At 35.2% G+C, this 24540-nt stretch overlaps 1 long non-coding RNA gene across 1 annotated transcript in view; it reads right to left on the bottom strand.

Annotated features, from left to right (window-relative positions):
• Positions 1-4907: 4907 nt before the first annotated feature.
• LOC141277470 (uncharacterized) overlaps positions 4908-24540 on the bottom strand; it is an 82936-nt gene continuing 63303 nt past the window's right edge. The window contains exon 3 of the long non-coding RNA XR_012328910.1: positions 4908-4996. This is a non-coding gene — a long non-coding RNA (uncharacterized lncRNA). The remainder of the gene's footprint in view (positions 4997-24540) is intronic.

Below are 24540 nucleotides of genomic sequence, written 5' to 3'. Positions count from 1 at the left end.
AGAAAATACTGATTTCAACCCAGAAACATAGTGTTTAATTTAAAGGCAGCTCCTTGGAAAACTCTTTCTTCTGTTGTCAAATAAGCATTGGAACCTATCTTTCCAATCATTCAATTAGAACAGAGACAAAGGAATGACACTCTTGGCTTTCAAGCAAACACTAGGGCACAGGGTGGATGCATGATTCGGATTCACTATTCTTTCAAATTGACAGTTTTAATTTCTACTGCCTGATAAAAAAGAGACATCCTTTCTTCTCATACATTGAGCCATTTTCTACTTTTCTCTCAAAGGCAAAACAGAGAGATCTAACTCCAACTAATGGCTTTTAATTTAACATGAAAGTATCCTAAAGGACTAAAGTCTTTCACTTTATAAAGTCAAATGACCTGCACTTTGTTTTCTAAGTTAATATACTACTTGGAATAAAAGTGAAAGTACAAATCGCAGTTGATTGATTCTGCCTGAAAGCACTAAATTTAAGAGTCTTCTGCGTGTAAGGGTTCATATATTTTATTTATTGACCTGGTCTCAAAAGATAATTGCATTAAGTAGTATCTTTGACCAATATTACGGAATACAAAGGAAAATAAAGTTGTCAAGTATGCATATGAGAGCTAAAGTGTAAAACTCCCATATATTCAATGATATAGACAGGGTAAGTTAAGGTCAAATAAGTATATTCAAATTAAAATTTAAGCAAAGTACTACAGAGCAAGTCAAGTAATATCAAGAGTAAAAACGTTAAAAATTGAAAGCATGTGACTGACTGATTGCTGAACATGCCGATGGGGTAATGAGGGCTGGTGGTATTCAGGTAACTACCTGCCACTTTACTTCCACCCTCCTGCACCCTGAAAGTATTTAAGTGCATCAAGTACATCCCTGCTATGCTCCAAGTAGAGTAAATTTGAGTATCCGGAGCCACACTAGATCTACAAATAATTTTAGTCATAAGTGATTTTGCCTCAGCTGGATAGACACACTTATTATCTAAATAAATTCAACTACTTCTGCCACCTGGAAAGAGAAGTCCATGTACGAAATGCCATTTTTCTTAAAATATAAATTAGAAAGATTCCATTTTAATCCCTATGGATATTGCTTAAATGGAAAATTTCTGTGTCACAAATTTAAAATTCTAGAATCAACCTCACACAGATCTCTTGTCACATGCAACTTTGAAGTCTTGTCAGCACTGCTACCTAATTTACATGAAATACCTTGGAGTCACTGTTTCTTTGTAGTATAGTTTGTTAAATATTTAAGCACTGCTTTAAAGTACATATGAGGTTACTAATCAATCCCAGTGCCCTTAAATTGCATGCTACGTTATGCACAATTTTCTCCTCTAAGCATGTGAAATTCTAAATTATATTTGCCATTGATAACTTTATTTTCCTTTATTTTAGAAGTATTGCAGGAAAGAATAAAGCTACTATAAAGTTCCTATGCCGTATTCTGGTAATGGAGTAAGGACCTCACAGGAATTTGAGAATGAGTGTGTATGTGTGTATGTTTGTGTCTTTGTCTGTGGGTCTATCTGGGTTCTTCTGTGAGAAACAGAAGTGTGACTGGATACTGAGGGGAATTGTAATCATATTAAAGTACTCCCCTAGGACTTCCCTGGTGGTTCTGTGGTTGAGAATCCACCTGTCAATGCAGGGGACACGGGTTTGAGCCCTGGTCCGGGAAGATCCCACATGCCGCTGAGCAGTTAAGCCCGTATGCCATAACTACTGAGCCTGCGAGCCACAACTACTGAGCCTGCGTGCCACAGCTATTGAAGCCTGCGTGCCTAGAGCCCGTGCTCCACAGCAAGAGAAGCCACCGCAATGAGAGGCCCGTGTGCCACAATGAAGAGTAGCCCCCGCTCACCACAACTAGAGAAAGCCCATGCTCAGCAACAAAGACCCAAGGCAGCCAAAAATAAAGAAATAAATAGATAAATAAATTTATTTAAAAAATAAAAATAAAAGTATTCCCTAACTTAGCATTATTTATGAAAGATGTGGCCCTTGCATACCCGCATCAGGTTAAAAGCCAGGGTTACTTGTTATAGACACTCTCATTATTCCCTCCTGTGTGACGCTTCCATCCTTTACAAAAATCTGCCTGGATTCTGTAATTATGAACTCAAAATTGTATTAGTTTATTATTTAGGATCTTCTGGAGTCATATGATACATAAACATATTGTAAAACTGATTAATTTTTTGAGATAATTGGAAAATATAGATTAAACAAGAGTATTATGAAAAATAAACTCAAAGCTGTGTGTATATGTTTGTGACAGAGAAAGAAATGGAAAAACAGAGCTAGAGTGAGATATATGTATTTATCCATCTGTACATCATACAATATGCCATGCATACATCACACACATACAAAGGGGAGAAAAGAGAAAGAATGAATAATAGGTCAGCAGAGATGACTGCCCTAAGACAGTTAACTGAAAAGCAAAAAATCCTTAGATTTTTTACGGAACACTTTTCCTCTGACTTAATAGCCCAATTAACAATTCAAAGATGGCAACCAGGCTACCAAGAAAAAGAGGAAATGAATGTGAGTATCCATCTACCTCCAAGAAAAATTATAAAAACTAGTTATTGGGTCTAATTTTGTGAAGACAGTACTTCACTGCAATAGTTATGAGAAAAATCAAGGTAATATAAAGATCAGAGAAAGTTAGAATTCCATGAGATCATAAAAGCCGTCAAGAGCTCCAGAACTACCCTTCACTTATGAATACGAAGTACCCAATGCAAATATCTGAAATGGATGAAATAATTTTTGGTTACGTGTGTAATATCCTAAAAGCTATGAGGATTATTTTGGTATCAAAGCTGATAACTGCAGGCACTACCAAGGTTTAAAGATTGTTAAATATTAAAATCACATCTGCCCAATCCCTCTGAGTGCGTTTTTACTCTGGTTCCTGACTTTCTCACCAACTAGCAACTCAGACATTAGCATCAAGGGCCCTAAAGTCAATGTCCTTTCTGATTTGTTTGTGCTCTTTGCCAAGGAAAATCCTCATGATTTTTTTAAAATAAATTTATTTTATCTATTTATTTATTTTTGGCTATGTTGCGTCTTTGTTGCTGCGCGCAGGCTTTCTCTAGTTGCAGCGAGCAGGGGCTACTCTTTGTTGTGGTGTGCAGGCTTCTCATTGTGGTGGCTTCTCTTGCTGCGGAGCATGGGCTCTGGGTGCACGGGCTTCCGTAGTTGTGGCACGCGGGCTCAGTAGTTGTAGCTCAGGGGCTCTAGGGTGCAGGCTCAGTAGTTGTGGTGCACGGGCTTACTTGCTCCGCGGCATGTGGGATCTTCCCAGACCAGGGCTTGAACCTGTGTCCCCTGCACTGGCAGGTGGATTCTTAACCACTGCACGACCAGGGAAGCTCTCCTCATGATTTTTTAATTAAAAAAATTTTTTTGGCTCCCTGACTGCCAACTCAAGACTTAGGAAGGCCAATGTTTATCCCATGTACATGTTTACTCCTGACCTTTTTAAGGAGTCTTAAGAAAGAAAGAGAAATGAGGCTGATGGGCAGTCCTGGGAACCAGCCCAAGCACTAACCCAATGGTGCAGGCTCCAGCTACTCATCAGAAAACTCACGAAAGAAAGAAAGGAGGCCCTCGGGGACAATAAGGATGGTGGTGGTAGATTGTGAGCCAGACCAGAGATGCCCAGTGAAGATCCCCATTCTACAATCTTTGTTGAATTTCATTGCTAATTAATAGTGTATCTTTCTTGAAATCCACGCAGACCCTGGTGTCTGGGATATTGGCAATATCAATATTATCTTTATTAATAAAAACAAAAAGCTAACCTTTACAATGTCTTCATTACGTGCCCAAAACATTCTAAAAACACACATGCACACACAGGCATGTGCGCACGATCATTTCAATCATTTAGATGAAGGAAAACAGACGGCATAGATTTACTCAAATTATTGAATGGTGGAGGCAGAATTTAACCCAAACAGCCCAAGAGCTGAGGTCATTTACCATGCAAACTGCTCTCACATGGCCCACAGGCGCTGTTCTACCTAGATATGATAGATATCCCATGAACTGTCCCCAAACTCAAATTTGGGAAACACTAAGCCAAACATATTTAATTTTTTTAATATAGGCCTCTTTGTCTTTTAAAAACATTTTATCAAAATAATATGTGTTGTGGTTGTAAATCAAATTATTCAAAAGCGATTGTACTCAAAATGCTTAAAATAGTATTAATAAAATTCTTCCCCATTCCCAATCGTGCTTTTAACTTTCTGTTATTTTGTTCTTGTTGTTGCTTTTTCATTTCAGTTGGTGGTTGACACTAATGGCCCTAATATTAGAATAATGACTTTAATAATGTCTCAGTAATAGGTGATTAGCGCTATTTCTTGATTTATATACTTTTGAAGATAATTATGAGCCCTAAAGAACAGGAATTTAATTTACTTAAAACCTTCCCCTTACTTCATTCTAAAGTTGATGTTTTAGTTCTTCTTTTGCATATCTTTTACTGTTGAGTAACACCTCTAAATTGTATTTATCTATCACCTTGAGTAATCTTTAATCACTGTTTGCACCCCACCTTTTCTTCCACCATCCACACTCAGTTTCCTCCACCTAACCCTGCCTGAGACGTGCAGCTTTGCTTTTATATCGTTAAGGCTAATATTTATAGTGTCTTCTGCAACCACGACCAGAGCTTTCTGTTTATGACTACTGGAAAATCAAATGACGTGATATCATGATATTATGCAAGACTCAATTTCAGGCATGGGGACCATAGATATAAAAAAGTAGTTTCTCGTTCAGTTGCGTATTCTTTCAAGAAGTAAACAATGTTCCAAGACCTCCATCTACAGTACCTGTAACTTTCAGCTTTTCAGCCCCAATGGTAATCCCATCTTCATCTGCAGAAAACAGCACCCTGCCATCTTCACTTGCTCTCACTTCAAATCTTTTACACTGAGCTTCCACAGCATCAGCTCCTATGGTCAGAGGAAAGGTTTAAAAATGAATCTGGTATCCAGGAAACCATTAACATGTATTTTTTTAAAAAAAGAAGAGAAATATATACATTATTTAATCTCTACAGTATGTTTTATACCTAAATTAATATTTTAAAATTACCATCCTTTTCAGGAGGCTATCTAATTTGGTAAGGTATTGCTGGGCTAGGTTGGTTGGGTACACATCTGACCTCTAAATCCTGACATAGTCCTGACAAGGTCTGTGTGGGTTTAGCCAGTTAGAAAATCTCTGCATATACACAAGGGAGACAATGTCTGCTTTGTTCTTGGTGGCAGCCTGAAGACTTGGCATTTTACCTGGCATGTGCTGGATGCTTAATAAGGACTTGTGGACTGAAGGATTCTCGTGTTTTCTCTCTGCAAGTAGACAATAGTGCCCACACTTGCTACATCACAAGGTACTTATAAAGCATTATTCAGTTGTGAACCTTTAGTTACTCTACACTTCATACATTTAATACTGCAATTTGTTCACTCTTTATTACTACTGAATGTGAATCCATTTTAGATTCAATATCGCAAATGTATATCTATATATACATACATAACATATATATTTAGTGTTCTCCAATGTATCTTCTAATCAATAATTTTCTTTATTAAAATATTTTAAAGAAATGCAATTACATCATGCAATTGAAATCTATTTTCAATTTATTGGACAATTTTGCACATTGATTCATCCACAATCCACAAAGCCAGCTCCCATATGTGGAAAACATAATTAATTTGAGAGTGAGCAGGGCTTCAGCAAGAAGATCAAACGGGTCAGGGGCTGAGCAACTGCTATTTCCATAACACTGATTTCTTCCTTCTGGCGTAATGCATTTGGCATATGGATCTGTGTCTTCCCCTCCTGTTAAGATCTGGAACATCCCTCTGCTGCTATCTACATCAGAAGCTCCTGGCAAGTACAATGTGGTCCACTCAGGGACCTGGGCATAGCACCCTTTGTGCATATTTCTTTTCATTTCTCTTTACATATGCTATGGACTGAATATTTGTGTATGCCCTAAATTCATATGTTGAAATCCTAATTCATAATGTGATGGTGTTAGGATATGGGGTCTTTGGAAGGTAATTAGGTCATGAGAATGGAGCCCTCCTGAATGGGATTGGTGCCCTTATAAAAAGACACAAATAAGTTTGCTTTCTCTCTCTATGCAGTCTATGGAGTGAGGACACAGGGAGAAGCTGGCTGTCTGTAAGCCAGGAAGCAGCCTCTCACCAGACACTGGATTTGCTGACACCTTGATCTTGGACTTCCAGCCTCCACAACTGTGAGAAATAAAAATCTGTTTTTCAGCCACCCAGTCTATGGTATTTTGTTACAGCAATCCAAATGGAGTAAGACAATGTACTACCATTTTTTGTTAGCTATATGACCCCCAGGAATTCAAAACAGGAGATTATATTTGTATTCCAAAACGCCCTCTAAATTTAAAACTGTGTCTAGTTTCTAGTAGGCTTTTAGTAGGAGAATGTTGTAGAGGTGAATGAGTGCAAGACTTAACTTTCTTCCCATTTCCTTAGTCCTCAACCCCACCTCAGCCCTACTCTCAACCCTAGTCCATGGGTTTTAGTAGTTACACTTTAGTAACTTACACTTCCCCATCATCATAGCTCCTGAGGAGTACTTAATAAGAGGATGACATTATTCCAAACTGGTAATATATGGGATAATTTCTCTGAAAACAAGAAATTTTTCTTATATTCTGAAACTACATATATGTTTTCAGGTCCACAAAGAAAATGTGAAAACCTCCAATAAGAACAATGCTAAATACTTAAAAACTGGTGTTAACCATGCAAGCTATCAAGTTCAAAACAGCATCAATTGTATTTTAAAGTCTGTTTTTTTAAGCAAATAACTTTCCTTCTGGGATTTAATGGTAATATTGGAGAAACCATGGAAGACCTATCATTCCTGGTCACAGTCATTGCATTTGATCTTGCAAACATTATTTCAGCAGCCTGTGTTCAGCTGATTTTGTTTTCTTCTCATCATGGCCTAACTTTCCTGTATTGAGCTTTTAATCTTTGAACCATAATAACTCAAATGGATGATGTTCAAAAAGCCATGTTTGAGGCCACATGTGTTGATAAAAGTGATTTCTGAGTTTTGAGGCTTCTGTGTTTCAATCTATCTTCAGGGAACTGAGGCCTACCTTAAATATGAACTGCCAAAAAGATATTACAGATACTATACATGTAAAACTTAACATGTACACTACCTTGCTTCCTTCAAATATATTTAATTATTGGGTGAATTGATCCACAAAATATATCTCTGACTTTAATGACATTGAAGTATACAGATCTCTGTGCTTATAGATACATACATACATACACACTATATACACACACACAGCAGCAAGACTTTTCTTGGCATAATACTTAATGTTGTTATATGGGAGACAATTTATTAACATAAAAATGCTATATTATAAGTCACAGAAACTATTAGAAATATAAGTTAAGTGTCTGGATGTGGCAAAGTAAGCTGAAATCTTAATTCATTGCATTTAAATAAGCAAAAGAAAATAAGCAGATTAGAAAACATTTATGCACCTGGAATAGAAGAGATGCATCTAGGCCATAAATAAATGGATAAAGACTCATCCAATTGAAAAATAGATATATAAATTAACACAGCAGACTACACTCTATTCAACATATTAGTATAAGTACAGAAGGCAAAATTGCAAGCAATTAGCAGTGCATTGATAATAAGTAAATATTTTAAGTCAGAAAATAATTTTGAATGTATTGTGCTTCTGTATATTACCTTTCTGCAAATGGAAAGCACTTAATATATGTAATTGGACATATATTGCATTGTTGTGAATATTTATGTTTAAAATAAATATATTAGGCTATATATATGGAACTGAATTTATTATATCCTAACGTGCTTTGTGTTGTCTTATGCTGTGTTTCAGGTTTCAAGTTAGCATCTCATATTCTCTAGGCTAGATCACCTTAGAAGCCAGTTGTTCAGAGGGGCAGTGATGTCCAGTTTAACCTTATCTCAATGAAAGATGCCTCCAGAGTTGCAGGAAAGCAATATGTCTGAATGTCTCTGGGTAAAGAGCTCTGATTCCTTAGCAAATAGATCATGGGAGACAAGTTATCCTGGAAGCTCTGTATTTTATTAGTCATCTTAAACACCAAATTGCTAACTGAAGTATCAAGACTAAGGGCTTCTTTCAGAATATCTCTGAGAAGTTCATGTCAGCAACTTCAAAAATCAAAGAACGATTTGGTATAGAGCAAGAAAAGAGGGAGATGGATCCAGACGGCAGAGTAAGAGGATGTGGAGTTCATCTCCCCCCGCTAACATATCAAAAATACATCTACATGTGGAAAATTTCTCATTGAAAACTAACTGGAAACTGGCAGAAGGACTCCTTTACAACCAAGGCTGTGAGAAAGGTCCACACATAATTGCGCAGGAAGGGAAGAAAAGCGATCAGTTTGGGACCTGTGCTCCCCGGGAGGAGACTCAGAGGAAAGGGAGAATACAAAGGTGAGCACACTGGGGAGTGAGAGGTGAGAGCCACAGACTGGGTGCCTGGGTCCTGGGGTCCTATGTGGGGAAGACCAGCTGCCTTGGCTGGTTGGAGGACCTCTGGGACAGGCAGGAGGGCTGTGGGAAGGATGGACTCTGATGGTGAGGAGTGTGCTCACTGGCTCGCTCTCGAGGCAGGACTGAGAGGGCAGAGAGAGGACTGCTCTGGAGCTGTTGGGTTTCCCATGACCACCTCCGCGTGTGCCCCAGACCGAGCCAGGCAAACACTCTGGCGATGCTGAGCGTATTTTCATGTGCCTGTTGGCCATCTGTATACTGTTGGTGGGAATGTAAACTGGTGCAGCCACTGTGGAAGACAGTATGGAGGTTTCTCAAAAAACTAAAACTAGGACTGCCATATGACCAAGCAATTCCACTACTGGGTATATATCCCAAAACACCAAAAACACTAATTCGAAAAGATACATGCACCCCAAGGTTCATAGCAGCATTACTTACAATTGCCAAAACATTATGGAACAACTTAAGTGTCCATCAATGGACGACTGGACAAAGAAGATGTGGGATATTACTCAGCCATAAAAAATAATGAAATTCTGCCATTTGCAACAGTGTGAATGGACCTAGGAAATATTATGCTTAGTGAAATAAGTCAGACAGAGAAAGACAAATACTGTATAATATCACTTATATGTGGAATCTAAAAAATAAAACAAAGGAATGTATGTAGCAAAACAGAAACAGACTCACAGATATAGAAAGCAAACTAGTGGTTACCAGAGTGGAGAGGGAAATGGGGCAAGATCGACATATGGGATTAAGAGATACAAACTACTATGTATAAAATAGACATGCAACAAGGATATATTATTGTACAGCACAGGGAATCATAGTCATTATCTTGTAACAACTTTCAATAAACTATAATCTGTAAAAATACTGAAACACTATGCTGTACACCTGAAACTAACATAATATTGTAAATTAGCTATACTTAAAAAAGAACAAGAAAAGAGAACTGGCAGGAAAAAAAGAAAATATGTAAGCAAAATAATAGGTTTTTTAAAAGGATTGAAGTGTTCAATACATATCCTAATATTTTCTCTAGTCCATTTAATGTTCTGTATAGATTCTTTAAAAGCAAACAAAACAACAACAATGTTAATTTCTTATTTCCCTCAGAGATGGCTCCACTGCCCTTTTTGGAAGGTTCACATTTCTTACAGTCATATTTAGTGTCCAAATGCATGTTTTGCAGACAAGTAGAGAGGCTCCGTTAATTATGTACTGGCTTTGCATTTTCTATGTTAAATCAGTCGAAGACATGAACTGGAAAGTTTTCTTCAATAAAAAGAAAACAAGGCAAAGATCAAAATGGATATGTCTGGTGTGTTTTCCTCAAGCATAGCAGGGTGAATCCTTTCTTCCTATATAACTCTAATTTTGTATGTCTGTCAATATTTTCAAGGTCTTAAAGAAGAGCATTATTAAAAGATTAGAAATTCCCACAAGAAAAACAAAAACAAGATTCAATACAGTCAACTAAATTCAGTGTTCTGAAATTGCTGATTTAGAATTATCATGGGTCAGGAAAAAAAACAAACCAAGTTTGAAACAAAGTAAGCTGCTTTCATGAAATATGAGTGTAAATAAGCCTGAGGTTTATTTTATTTTACACGATGTGTGTCATTAAAATCTTGCACGTGGAAAGTGCACTCTGAGTGTACGGGGGACAAGAGGAGAAGCAGCAGCAGAAGAAAGGGAAGGTCACCAGGGCCAGGCTGGGAAGCTTGTCTCAGAAGAAGGGCTATTGAGCCTTGGGGATCTGCAATCCTCATGGCATCTTGCCAGAGATCAGTCTTTGTTTCTTTCCCCCTACCCTCAGGAACTGCCTTCTGTTTTGGAACTGGAGGAGCAGCCATTCTTCCATCAGCAAATAAGGTAGTTATATTAACTCTGAGGCTATATTCACCTTTGTAGCCCTACCTGGGACCCCCTACAGTCCTGTGTCTAGACCGATGCCTGTGCACAATATTCCTCAATTTAAGTGTGTTTTTAAGTTGAAATGAATTCCATGACTCTCCACCATTTGTTCTTTTGAGCCTTGTGTATCACTTCCTTGCCCATCTATACTATCCCTGCGATCACACACTATTGCTCACCGTCATCCTTTTCTAAAAAGTTATGAAAAACTTATGCATATAATAATTATATAAATAATGTTACCCACCACCCCACTGAATACATATCTACTATTTCCAAAATAGGTGAACCTTTCAGTGTAACCTTTCCTTAATCACATGTCCCTTCATCCTCAGGGAGCTCCAGATGTCAGCAATGTCCCCAAATGAGTCTTCATCACTCCCATTTTATAACCTTACTACTTATGTATGTATCCATCAAACCTTTTTCTTATTTTTGCATGTTTTGCACAAGATACACACACACATGCACAGACACACCATTTTATATTATTTGTATTTTTCAGTGACTAGATTTATTTTGTTAAATTGTAGCTCTGGTTTATTCACCTTCACTGTGATATTCTATCGTACGGATATACCACAAATTAGTGATCCATTTTCCATTGAAAATCTTTTAGGTTGTTTCTAGGATATCAGAATCTGTAACAATTATGCTATAAATGTTTTTGTGTAAGGATCCTTCTACACTTGGGCAAACGCGTTCTAGGGCTTTTACTTGGGTGTGGGATGGCTGGACAGCAGAGTGTGTACTTTAATTTTACTAAATAATAAAAAGTTGCTTTCCAAACTGGTTGTATTGATTTACATTCCTACGGAGAAAGTATGAGTGTTCCTGTAACTCCACATCATTGCAAACACTGAACGTTAAAAGACTTTAATTTTTACCAATCTGCATGTTAAAAGGTATGCCACTATGGTTTAAATTTACAATTCCCTGATTGCTGTTGGAGTAAACATCTTTTTTATGCCATTGCTCCACAGACTCCTTCCTGACAATATACTCCCCATGGGGGCATGGGAGGCCAGCTCTTTCTCTAGAAGTGGTTCAGTTCTCATAGGATTTTATTCTCTCAGACCAAAGCAGTTAATCCATACACAAGCACATGACTCAAATGCTCTCCTGATTTTTGCTCTAAGTTTTAAAAAAGAGGCACATTCTTCTTTGAGATCAGACACTGAGCATGATATAAACTTGAAGCTTTTAGCTGTACTTCCAACATGGAGAAAGTCTGCCTGAGAAATCAGCCAATCAGTGAAAGGGAGAAAAAAAAGAAGAGAAAGAGAAGGACAGAGAGACATTCCTGAAACTACTGCTTAAATAGTCAGATCCAGTCAGAAACGAATGAATCAAGCTCTGAAGTTTCCAATTTTAGAAATCAATAAATTACTCACTGACCCCACTCATTTTGAAGAGTTCATAAATTTTGAATTGGGTTTCCTTTAGCTGAATTCTTTTACTCTTTATTTTCTTCTTTAAGTTTCTATGTATTCTCCTTTCCGTCATGTTCATCTTTATTAAACAGAAATTCTGGGAATGTTTCACCTTTTAAGTATCACTGAATTTCCCCACAAAAAATTCATCAGTCTTTAATTAAAAGGAAAAAAATATGCTCTGTACCTCTAAATTAAAAACATTAATAATATATCAAATGTTACTTCATAACGACAAAAAATTGATTCACCATGAATATTTAGCAATTTAAATTATTATAGATGTAGAAACATGATGTCAAAACAAAGCAACATTTGACAAAACTACAAGAAAAACTAGCCAATTGCAGATTCTTGACAGATTATAAAATCTTTTCTCAGTAACACAGCAAAAAAAAAAAAAAAATAATGGGACAATTAAAACATTTTTATCAATGTTGGCATATTGGTCGTGCATTGAATCCTTAATCTAAATACTTTAGGGACTTCCCTGGTGGTCCAGTGATTAAGACTCTGTACTTCCAATGCAGGGGGCATGGTTTTGTTCCCTGGGCAGGGAACTAAGATCTCACGTGACGCACAGTGTGGCCAAAAAAAAAAAAAAAAACCCAAATATATATATGCATATATAAATAAAATAAATACTTTAAAGTGCTCCTTTTCAATTGAATATTTTTTCCATTTTATTGGAATATAATTGTCTACTACATTATATAAGTATAAAGTTTTCAGCAAAATGACTTATATATATTGGGGAATAATTGAATATTTTATTTGACTATTTTATCTCAACCTACTCTATTAAATACCTTAAAAAGTGTATCATTACTCTGACTTAATGCAAATCTTAACAGATTACAGCATGAAAATTATAGAGATTTTTATCTGACCACATTGCAATCAATCTTAAATAACAAAAGTTAACTGATATATCCCCATATGTTTAGAAATCTTAAAACACACATTAAAATAAGCACTGGGCAAAATTCTAATAATAGTTGAAATTAGAAAGTGTTCCAAACTAAACAATGATTACAATATTATTATCAACACTTGTAAAATACACTAAATCAGTACTTACAACAAAATGTCTAGCCTCACATAGCTATATTGGAAGAGAAGAGATGCTAAAAATTAATGATCAAACATCCCCCTATGCTGAGTAGTAGAAAACAACAGCAATAAAACAACAACAAAAATCCTCAAAATGTAGATGGAAACAAATAATGAAGGGCAGATATTAATGAAATAGAGTACAAATCTATAATACATTAGATCAATGAGGTCAAAAGTAGATTTATTACAACTAATAAAATAGACCAATTTATGGTGAAATTAATTAATAAAATATTTAAATATAACAATACATATCAGTAATAAAAAGGGACATTACTACAGATATTATAGACGTTCAAATGGTACAAATATTTTATAGCAACATTGTATCAATAAATTTGAAAATCTGTTTGACTTGAAAAAATGCCTACAAAATATTACTTACCATATTGACTTAGGAATAAACAGAAAACCTGAGCACTCCCGTTATAATATAGTACAACACAGTACAGAAATTACATAAATAGTTTAAAATCTTTACATATATACACATACAGACATGCACACACACACACACAGAAATCCTAGTCTGTGCTATTCAGGAAAGAATTAACTTGAATACAAATTACAACTCTTAATGAGAACAGAATAATACGAAACACTCCCCAACTGATTTCATGAAGCTAGCATAATTCTGACACGAAAACCTTACAGAGATAGCACACTGAGTAAAAATTACAGTATAATTATACTCATAAACAAAAAATCAAAAAGCCTAAGTAACGCATTAGCCCACCATGTTTACTCCAGGCATGTAAGAGTGGTTTATATCTGACACTCAGTAAATGTATTTAACTATCTTTGAAGTTTTAAAGAGAAAAGACAGGATTAGCTCATAGAGGTATAAAAATTTTTTGACATAATTCAACATTGTTCATAAGAAAACCATTTACCAAACTTTGTATCCTTTCCTGATAAAGGGATCCATAAAAACATATTAAACCCCTGACACTTAATAATGATGTATTGAAAGCTTTCCTTGTAACATAAGGAAGTAGAAAAGGATACCTACTATTAACAGTTATATTCAACAGTTATATTCGTTCTAGATATCATAGCCAGTGGAATACAACTAGAAAATGGTTTGATAATTTATAAGAATTGTAAAGGTAGAAACAAAACTAGATTATTCACTGATGACATAATTCTATATGTAGAAAATCCAAAGAATCCACAAAGATATTCTTAGAATTAGGAAATCAATGTATCAAAGTCTCTGAATGCAAGGTCAATATATAAATATCAATTTTATTTTAGATAATAAAAGGTAAATGATATTATGTATAACAGAATTAGATAAAACTCATCATTTTCAAATAATAAGAATTTATTTAAAGAATAACAAAGAATCTACTGAAAAATAATTAAATGATTAAGAATTTAACATACTGCTTAGATAGTCAAGAATGAGTCTTGATTCCAGGTTTTGGAACCAAGTTTAGTTTTGTATAGTCCAAAGTCTACAGGTTGTCTGTGCTGTTGTATCAGTAGATGATAAATCCTTCTTGCAATAACACTTCTATATTATACGCCCTTGTCCTGGACACAAATTACACACTAAGAAGCATTCATTTACGTTGAAGTGGTATTTAAACCATGTTTTTTTCAGTCTTATATGATCCAAAGTATTAATTATCAATAATTTTAAAGTATTTATTAAATATTCACTATATTTCACAAACTAGGTTAACGCTGAGTATGTGAAAATAAAGAAGAAAAGCGTTTTGTACCCAAGGAGATTATAGTATATTAGAATTGCTAAACAATTATACAAGGCTGATAAACCAAAATCTATATTGACTGTTTGATCAGGTTTATCAGTGTTACTTCCTCATTAGAGGCATCACAATCATGTACACATCCTCACAGGTACAACTTTAAATAGCAGCTTTAAATAGCATAGCTTTTTAAACTAAAACCACATATTTTAAAAAGAAAATGTTTTTGAAGAGAAGTGCTGTAGATTACAATTTCCCCTATGTGTGCGTAATCTCTTGTGATTTTGGATCAGTTTACTTGATGATACTACCAGAGCAACATGTGCTTAATAAAAGTATATTTCTAACTTGAAACTACCGGAAAATTCATTAGAGCACAATGAGATTTAGTACTTTCTAAAATAGAGTATCCCACCCTAATGGCTGTATGGCAACAACAACTTTATCAGTGTACATGTACGAACTAATACTAAGAGGAAGTAATTTTCTTTTTAATGAGGCTTTATAACATTTAAGTTTCATTTCAATCTATAATATCTAATCAATAGTTTAGTTACACATCCGGACTACAAACATTTTCCACTTCAAATGGTCAATCACATCAGGATTTCATTCTCTCTACTCCACTCTAATTGGTCTTATCACGATCTGGAATAAACATTTTTCAAAATTTAATAGCCATAGACCTCATCTTACAGGATCTCTCGGTAGCATCTGACTCATTCAACACGTTTTTCCTTAAAAGCTTTTTTCATTAGACTTGAGAAACCACACTCTTGGCATTTTTACTAGCTCCCTAGTCATACTTTTCCAGGCTATAGCCTTGCTTTCTTCTTTTCTTCCTATTCTCTAAACATTTACATGTCTCAGAGGTCAGAATAATGATTCTTTTTCTTTTAACATTTTTATGGGAGTATAATTGCTTTACAATGGTGCGTTAGTCTCTGATTTATAACGAAGTGAATCAGTTATACATATACATATATCCCCATATCTCTTCCCTCTTAAACTGTATTCTGTGTGAAAAGTCTCCAGAGCAAAAGAAAAATCCCAAAAAGAACGGAAGGAAATCCTCTCTATTTACTCCTCTCACTTCTCCATGCATCTGGGGGTTCTCATTCGGGATCATGGCTTTAAGTAACATGTATGTGTTGAGTCCAAGATTTCTAACATGTGCACTAATATTTACCTGGAAATCCAAGTTTATATAAACACCTTTTATAGATGTCTAAAAGGTACTGAAATATAGTTTGTCTCAATAAGAACTCCTGATTTTCACACACTTGCCAAATTATTTTTTCCTCAGTAATCTCCTCAGTGAATAGGGCCACAATTTACCCCAATCGTTTAGCTCTCTACCTTCAAGGTTTATCTCAGGTCCCACTTCCACTTTTTTTCCTCTGTGCCATTTTTTTTTTCTTCCAAGCCCCTAACTGATACAGAAACCCAAAGAAAGAGGTAAATACATTGAAATATTTATTTTCAAAATGGAATGACAAAAGCAAAGGTAGTGAATAAAGATTGAGTCTTTTAAATTAAATTAAAATTTCTGTTAATTCAGAAACAGCATGTCTCTAACCCATTGCTTTCTTCCAGTTTAATAAAACGGCTGTCTAATGAGTTATTTAAATAAGGTAACGGGGTTTTCAGATAAATAAAATAAACAATATCTCTCTAAGATCTACTTTTCCCCTACATTCATCTTTCTAATAACATTCTTACTTTCCTTAGTCTCTGGAAAGATTTCTTGGTATCCTGAATATTTCAAAATATTCAAGAACAATTATAAATAACTAAACTGCCCCTCCGCCCAAGCTAAATTTTTGAACATACTAGTAATATTTGGGGCGAGGATATGATGAAGTCATTTATTTAATTAAATATTTGGGGAAACTTCCGATGCTTTTAGGCAGTTAACTGTGTTTCAGTAGAGATCACTTGAATTTGTTAAAAATAATTTGCAAAATGGACTTTTAGTTTTCTTATTTACTGATATCTATTACTCAGTGTGTATTCTCTTTTCATGCCTCATCTCCCCCTTTCAGAATAGGTATTTAAAAGAGTGTGTGTGTTTTTAGAGTCATCGAAAGTAACTTCCTACGCTGTTATCATCCAAATGAAGCTTTTAATTCTTTTCAACATATTGTCTTTCACTTTAATATATTTTTTTAAACTCCAAGGGAATTTTCCAATTCAAAGCACTCTTTGTTATCAGATTATCCAGCTCAATAAGAAAAAAAAGTTTTATAGCCACATGTGCAGCACATTTTAAATACTAGTCCAAATTTCCCTCACCAGCATACCTCCACCTGTCTTTCCCTGAAAATAGCTTTTTGGTGTTCAGAGAATGTAAGTAATCTGATGATGAATTTAAATGGAATATTATTAGGATATCTGAAAAACTTGTAGGGCAAATTCTTTTATCATCACTTATTTATTGCAGGCATATCTAAGAGTTGAAATTATAATTCCAAAATATTCATTCTGGATATTACTGTATATCAGAATACTCATTAGGCTGTTTCTCTTTCTGATACATGTTTGGTATGTGGTCCATGGTTAGAATGGAGATATGGGGTCTTGGGAATGCAGGCCTTTTCTATTTTTTTCTCTGCCACTCTCAAACTATGCTTCTATCTTGGAGACCAATATAGGTGCTACTGGTCATTTTAATGAGTCTCATTCTAGAGAGCAGGAAGACAGAATAAAGGGCAGGTCCATTTTTTAAAAAGACACCATCTAAAATTGTACACACCACCTTATTTATATCTCATTGGCTAGAACTCAGGCACATCTAGCTGTAAGGGAGACATATAGTCTTGAGTTGAGTAGTCATATGCCCAGCTTAGACCTGAGATTGTATTACTAAAAGAGAAGGAAAGAATAGTTATGAGGAGGGAGCAACTAACGGTATCTGTAACATCATATGAGAGCTTTTATTTCAGAAATTAATCTTGATAATTGCTCAGACTTTGGAAAACCCTAAAGTCAACGTTTATATGCATCTTTCTTACTATTCTTTTGCTACTAATGCCTAGATTCTGTATCCTGCAGGATTTCTCATCCTAATAATTTTAGTCGTACTAGTTAATCTAAAATAATACTGATCCCTTTGCCTATAAATGAACGAGAGTAAGGCTAACAGGAGCAGAAACCAGTTAGATTTCAGTCATATGTACTTTGAAAACACAGTATTTTGTTAACACAAAATATTTATGACTTACTGAAAAAATGCCATACAATTCATGACTTTAAAAAACAAATCACATATATAAGAAAGTACTTGCTATATCTCCTCTGAAAATTCCAACTGGGTGGTGCTTTATAGTCAAAACAGAAAATAGATAATTTTATTGTTTTTCTTTAGCAAATTACTATGTTGTCTTTTAGTACATTTTTGCATTTAAAGGAATATAAATAATAAGAAGGAAAAGAACACCGCTGTATCTATTGCTGATAGCGGTGTCCTTGATAATTAGCACCAAATATCCTCATCCAATCTGAATTTTTTTCCCAATAACACATAATTTGCATACTGTTAAACACTCTTCACTTTTTAAAATTAAATCTCCAATATTTCTTCCCATAACATGTATATTTTGGAAAAGTAATATCACATTCAGATGTTAAAATGCTTTGCTACCTCCAAGCACTCTTTAATAAAAATTACCAGTAAATTACCATGAATAAATTGCATATGATGTTTGAGCTTTTATTCCAGAATTCTATCTAAGCCTATCCTTAGTACTTTATTTCTTTTACCTGGTTCTATATTTCTTTTCTTTCGAGCTTTCATCTTCACTAATTAGATGAGAATGAAATTGATGTCAGTAGTTTCTCAATATTACCTTAATGTCATTCAAGCACTATATCTAGCTATTTAAGATATAAACTACTATAAAGGAGAACAGAAGATAGCCTTCACGGAGTACACATTTGAATTTAGAATACAATTTTCATTTTGAAAATGAAATCATCATGGCAAGCAACCTGAAAAAGTTTAATAGAACCTGAAAGAATTAAGATGTATGCTGTAAGAGACTGTACTCTCACCTATTAAAAATTAGATATATGTATATGATGGGTATGTATATATATACATATATATATTTCAGTATGCATATACTGAAAGAAATGATAATATTTTTAATTTGCCACAGTTATGTATATGCTGAGATAGCTTTTTAAATATATTAATTGTAGTTACACTGGCAGAATTAGTACTTTTTTCAAAGATCTCTTCATGGAAAACTATATCTTATAGGCTGTCAAAATCTTTTCTCCTACATTATTGTCATAAATCAAGTTTTCTTTTTTGACAAGATAATGCATTTATAGGATACAACAGTTAAAAGCATAATGTACACCAGTGAAGTCTCACTTCTACCTCTGCCCTAGAAATCCTTTTCTGCTATTTCCCCTAAGTGGAAAATTTCTGTGGTTCCTTTTGAATTTTTCTTTTAATTTTTAGCAAATAGAAGCACAGACAATTATATCTCTCTTTCTTAAACAAAATACACATTTCTACAATGTTTGTCCATTGCTTTTCCTATAACAATTGTAGTCCAATTTTAAATATTCTTTCAACTCATGACAATCTAAATGAATAAAGGGATATAATAATGCAGACACCCAAATCTGTCTAGCTTTGTCTGGTTCAACATGTGTTTATTTTATATTTGCATGAAATTATTCTGATAAGTTACGACTCCTTATAGTTTAATAAGGAAACTCCTATCTTCAACAACGTGGATTTTTATTTTATTTTTTAAAATAAATTTGTTTATTTTATTTATTTATTTTTGGCTGTGTTGGGTCTTTGTTGCTGTGCATGGGCTTTCTCTAGTTGCGGTGAGCCGGGGCTACTCTTCGTTGCGGTGCACATGCTTCTCATTGCAGTGGCTTCTCTTGTTGCAGAGCACAGGCTCCAGGCGTGTGGGCTCCAGGTGCGTGGGCTCCAGTAGCTGTGGCACATGGGCTCAGTAGTTGTGGCTCGTGGGCTCTGGAGCACAGGTTCTGTAGTTGTGGTGCACGGGCTTAGCTGCTCCACGGAATGTGCGATCTTCCCGGACCAGGGTTCGAACCCGTGTCCCCTGCATTGGCAGGTGGATTCTTAACCACTGTGCCACCAGGGAAGTTCAATAACATGTTTTATTAATCATTTTGGTGAATACATTGGTGCCATGTTAATTAAATTTTCACGTAACACAGAAAATGGAGGAATAACTACACAATCAGAATTCCAAAGGATTTTGACAAGTCATGATGGGATCAGATAATAGTTTTTAAAATAAACTTTGAGATAAATAAATTATATTTTTCGTAGGCATCAAGAGACATCCTTTGAAAAGTGACACAAAAACAGAATATGAGGGAGGAGAATTATCAACATTTGTGGGATAAAAGTGCTTTATCTGTTAGAGAACTATGCCCCATGTGTTTGAGGAGTAAACATCATCTTAGACTGTATAAATGGAAATGCAATGCTGATGAACAAGAAAGTGATCAAGCTGAACTCTGGGTTGATCAAATCATATCTGTCTGGATTGCTGCATTTTATTACAGGCCTTCTGTGATGGCTGATCGTTGGTGTGAAATAAAAATGTGACCAGAGTAAGAGCACCCCTGCTAGGGAAGAGATATAAAATTAATCAATTAGTCAATATAATATAACTACTATCAGAAGTCTAGTGTAATCTTAGTTTGAATGAATAAGAGTGTCATATAAAGAGAGGATAAGTGTGCCACACATTTTGGTTATACATTGCTGGCGTATTCAGCTACCTTTTGAATTCTAAGGTTTCAGAAGGATGTTAACATAGCTGGGCATGATAAGAAAATGATCAAAACTATATACATATATGTATGTGTGTGTGTATGTGTGTGTGTGTGTGTGTGTGTGTGTGTGTGTGTATATTTTTGTGCTTCTGACCAAGATGGAATATCTGGGATTAGATTTACCTTCTAGTCTGAAATGACAACAAAAAGGACAAAATATATAAAACTATGATTTTCAAGACACTGGACCTCAGGAAATGATGGACAGTGATACCTGAGAGACAGAAACAAATGAGATGAGTCACACAATTACTGCAAGTTACTGTTAAGGGAGTTCCCAGGCTGTGGTGCCTAGAAGGGGAACCCAGGTGGAACCCAGCAGACTTCCTGAATTGTGGAGATGGAACAGAAACTATGACAGGTAGTTTTATTTTTATTTATTTTTTATTTTTTTTGCTGTATGCGGGCCTCTCACTGTTGTGGCCTCTCCCGTTGCGGAGCACAGGCTCCGGATGTGCAGGCTCAGCGGCCATGGCCCACGGATCCAGCCGCTCAGCGGCATGTGGGATCCTCCCGGACTGGGGCATGAGCCTGCATCCCCTGCATCGGCAGGCAGACTCTCAACCACTGCGCCACCAGCGAAGCCCCGACAGGTAGTTTTTAGGACAGAGTACCAAAGAGAACAGAGATGCGGAGAGAAAGGAACTCCAGATATCTGCAGAGGATTGCCCTTAAATAATCAGCAGATTACATATTAGTGTAAGTATGTGAGACAACTACCCCAGGTCAGGGAAGGAAATAGAGGGAATAGTGACTGGCATTCACAGAGTCCTCGGAATAGTACCTGCCAGATTTGAACATAACAAAATCAAAAAACAAGCAAAATAAAACAAACATCATAATTCATGGGACATGGTTAGAGGACTCAGGAAAATCTTCAGTCATAATAGGAAATAATTAGCCCTAGACCTAGCAAAGCCAGAGGTCTGTCAAAGAAACATCAAGTGCAGAACGCTGAAGGGAAAAATCTGTTTTCAATTAACTTAACTACATCCAGGACAAAGTTTGAGACTATTTATCAAAAAATAACCAGCACCAAAAGAAAAAAAATGTACCATGCCTCACATCAAACCCTGAAAGATTACTAGGCATGAAAAGAAGCAGAAAAACATGGCCCATAATGAGGATAATTACTAATAAAATGTGGCTTAGAATTGAAAAAAATGTTTAAATTAGCAGAAAGGGACAATAAAGCAGTTATTATAATTGTATGCCCCAAAGTTAGAGACACAGATTAAAAAAAGACCCCAATAAAACTTCTGGTGATGAAAACTACAATGAAATGAAAAATACACTAAGTGGGATTAGCAGTACATTAGATGTTGCAAAAGAAAAGTGAGCCTGATCCATAATAAAACATAAAGAGAAAATGGATTTTTTTAAAAATGAAAATAACATCAGTGCTATTTAAAATAACTTCCTGTGAGTTTATATACTTGTAATTGGATACCCTGAAGAAGAACAGAAGGAGGACTGAGGATAGGAAAATACTTGAAGATATAATGGACAGAACATTTCCGAATGTGATGAAAACTATAAACCCATATCTCAACAAATCCTAAGCACAAAAATACTAAGAATATGATGCCAAATAAAACCATAGTCAAACTGCTCAAAACAAGTGATGGAGTGCAAATTATAAAAGTAATCATAAGTAAAAGACACTTTTTATACACAGAGTATCAAAGATAAGAAGGGCAGCAGATACTTACTGGGAATAATGCAAGGGGTAAGATGGACATGGACGTCTTTAAAGAACCCTTGTCCCCTGCCCCCGCCAAAAGAAGAACAACCTAAAATTCTATACCTAGTGAAAATATTTTTCAAAAAAAGGGGGAAAAAAAGATGTAAAACATTGAAGAATTTATTATCAGCAATCTGCACTCTAGGAAATGTTAAAGGAAGTTCTTAGAAGGAAGATAATTTCAGATGGAAATAGGGATCTATACAGAAGGAAAAAGGGTAATGGTAACTATATTGGTTTGGTAAGTATAATTTTCTAATTATTTAAACTGTTTAAAAGATAATTAACTATTTAAACAAAAATAATGACAATGTATTGTGGAATTTATAACTTGTGTACCTAAAATCTGTGACTATACTATCCTAAAAACTGGGAGGGGAGAAATGAAATTAAACTATTCTAAGGTCCTATTGAAGAGGCATGTTATCACTTGAAGGCAGACTGTTTTAAGTTAAAGATGTATATTATAAGCACTAAAGCAACCAGAAAAATAATAAAACAAATAAGCCAATAAGGAGACCAATAGCATCACATGAAATACTCAGCTAATCCAAAAGAAGACCGAAAAGAAATAAAAAGGAAACAAAGAAGGCAATACGTGGAAAACAAATAGCATGATGATAGACTTAAAGTAAACCACATCAATTGGACATAAATAATTTAAACACTCTGGTCAAAGTAAAGACTTGCAGATTGGATAAAAAGCAAGACCTTACCTACAACGAATCCACTTTAAGTAAAAAGACACAAATAAGTTAAAACTAAAAAGATGGAAAAAGATATGCCACATCACTCTAGTCAAATGAAAACAGGAGTGACTGTTTCAATATTAAATAAAATAAATTTTAGTGCAAATCATATTACCAAGGATGAAAAAGTTCATTTTATAGTGATAAAAAGGTCAGTTCATCTAAGGGGCAAAAAGAATACCAAAAGTTTATACACTTAATGACAGAGCTACAAAATATACAAAGGAAAAATTTATAAAACTGAAACAAACCCCAAATTACAGTCAGAAATTTCAAGCCCCATCTCCCAATAATAACTATGATAAGCAGACCAAAAAATCAGCAAATATTTAAAAAACTAAACAGTACATGGGGCTTCCCTGGTGGCACAGTGGTTGAGAGTCCGCCTGCCGATGCACAGGACACAGGTTTGTGACCCGGTCCAGGAAGATCCCACGTGCCGCAGAGCGGCTGAGCCCATGAGCCATGGCTGCTGAAGCCTGCGCGTCCGGAGCCTGGGCTCCGCAACGGGAGAGGCCACAACAGTGAGAGGCCCGCGTACCACACACACACACACACACACAAAAACTAAACAGTACAGTTTTGAACCATCAGCCAAAGAAGAAACCAAAATAGAAAGTATTTATTTAGAAATGAATGAAAATGAAAACAAAATATATGTGTTGGATTAAGACTAAAGTTGAATTTGTATAAATTTATAACACTAAGCATCTATATAAGAAAAGTGGAAAAATCTAAAATCAATGACCTCAGTTTTCATCTCAGAAAACTAGAAAAAGGAGAGCAAACTAAAGTAGCAAAAAAGTAAAATAAAGATCAAAGTAGAAATCAATGAAATAGAAAAAGAAAAACAAAGGAGAATATCAATAAAACCAAACCTTATTGTTTGAGAAAAGATCAGTAAAAGTGGTAAACATCTAGTCAGGAAAAAAGTGAGAAGACACAAATTACCAATACCAGTAATGAGTAAGTGGCATCACAACAGATTCAAAAGATACTAAAAAGTTAATAAATATATATATTATACATGACTTATGCCTACAAATTTGGAAACTTGGATGAAATGGACATATTTCTTGAAAGACTCAAACTACAAAAGCTCACTCAAGGAAAAATAGATAAATTTCATGGCCCTATATTTATTAAAGATATGAATTTATGTTTAAAAACATTCCTGTAGGGACTTCCCTGGTGGTCCAGCGGTTAAGACTCCGCATTCCCAATGCAGGGGGCCTGGGTTTGATACCTGGTCAGGGAACAAGTGACCCAATTTCAGCGTGGACAACATATTTGAACAGACATTTCACCAAAAAAAAAAAAAAAAAGAATGTTTAATGAGCCCCTGAAAAGATGCTCAACAATATTAGTCAGCGAGAAAATGCAAATTAA

Source organism: Tursiops truncatus, chromosome 21 (genome assembly GCF_011762595.2).
Source record: "Tursiops truncatus isolate mTurTru1 chromosome 21, mTurTru1.mat.Y, whole genome shotgun sequence".
Taxonomy (NCBI): Eukaryota; Metazoa; Chordata; class Mammalia; order Artiodactyla; family Delphinidae; genus Tursiops; species Tursiops truncatus.
This window is presented reverse-complemented; position numbering and strand designations above follow the sequence as displayed.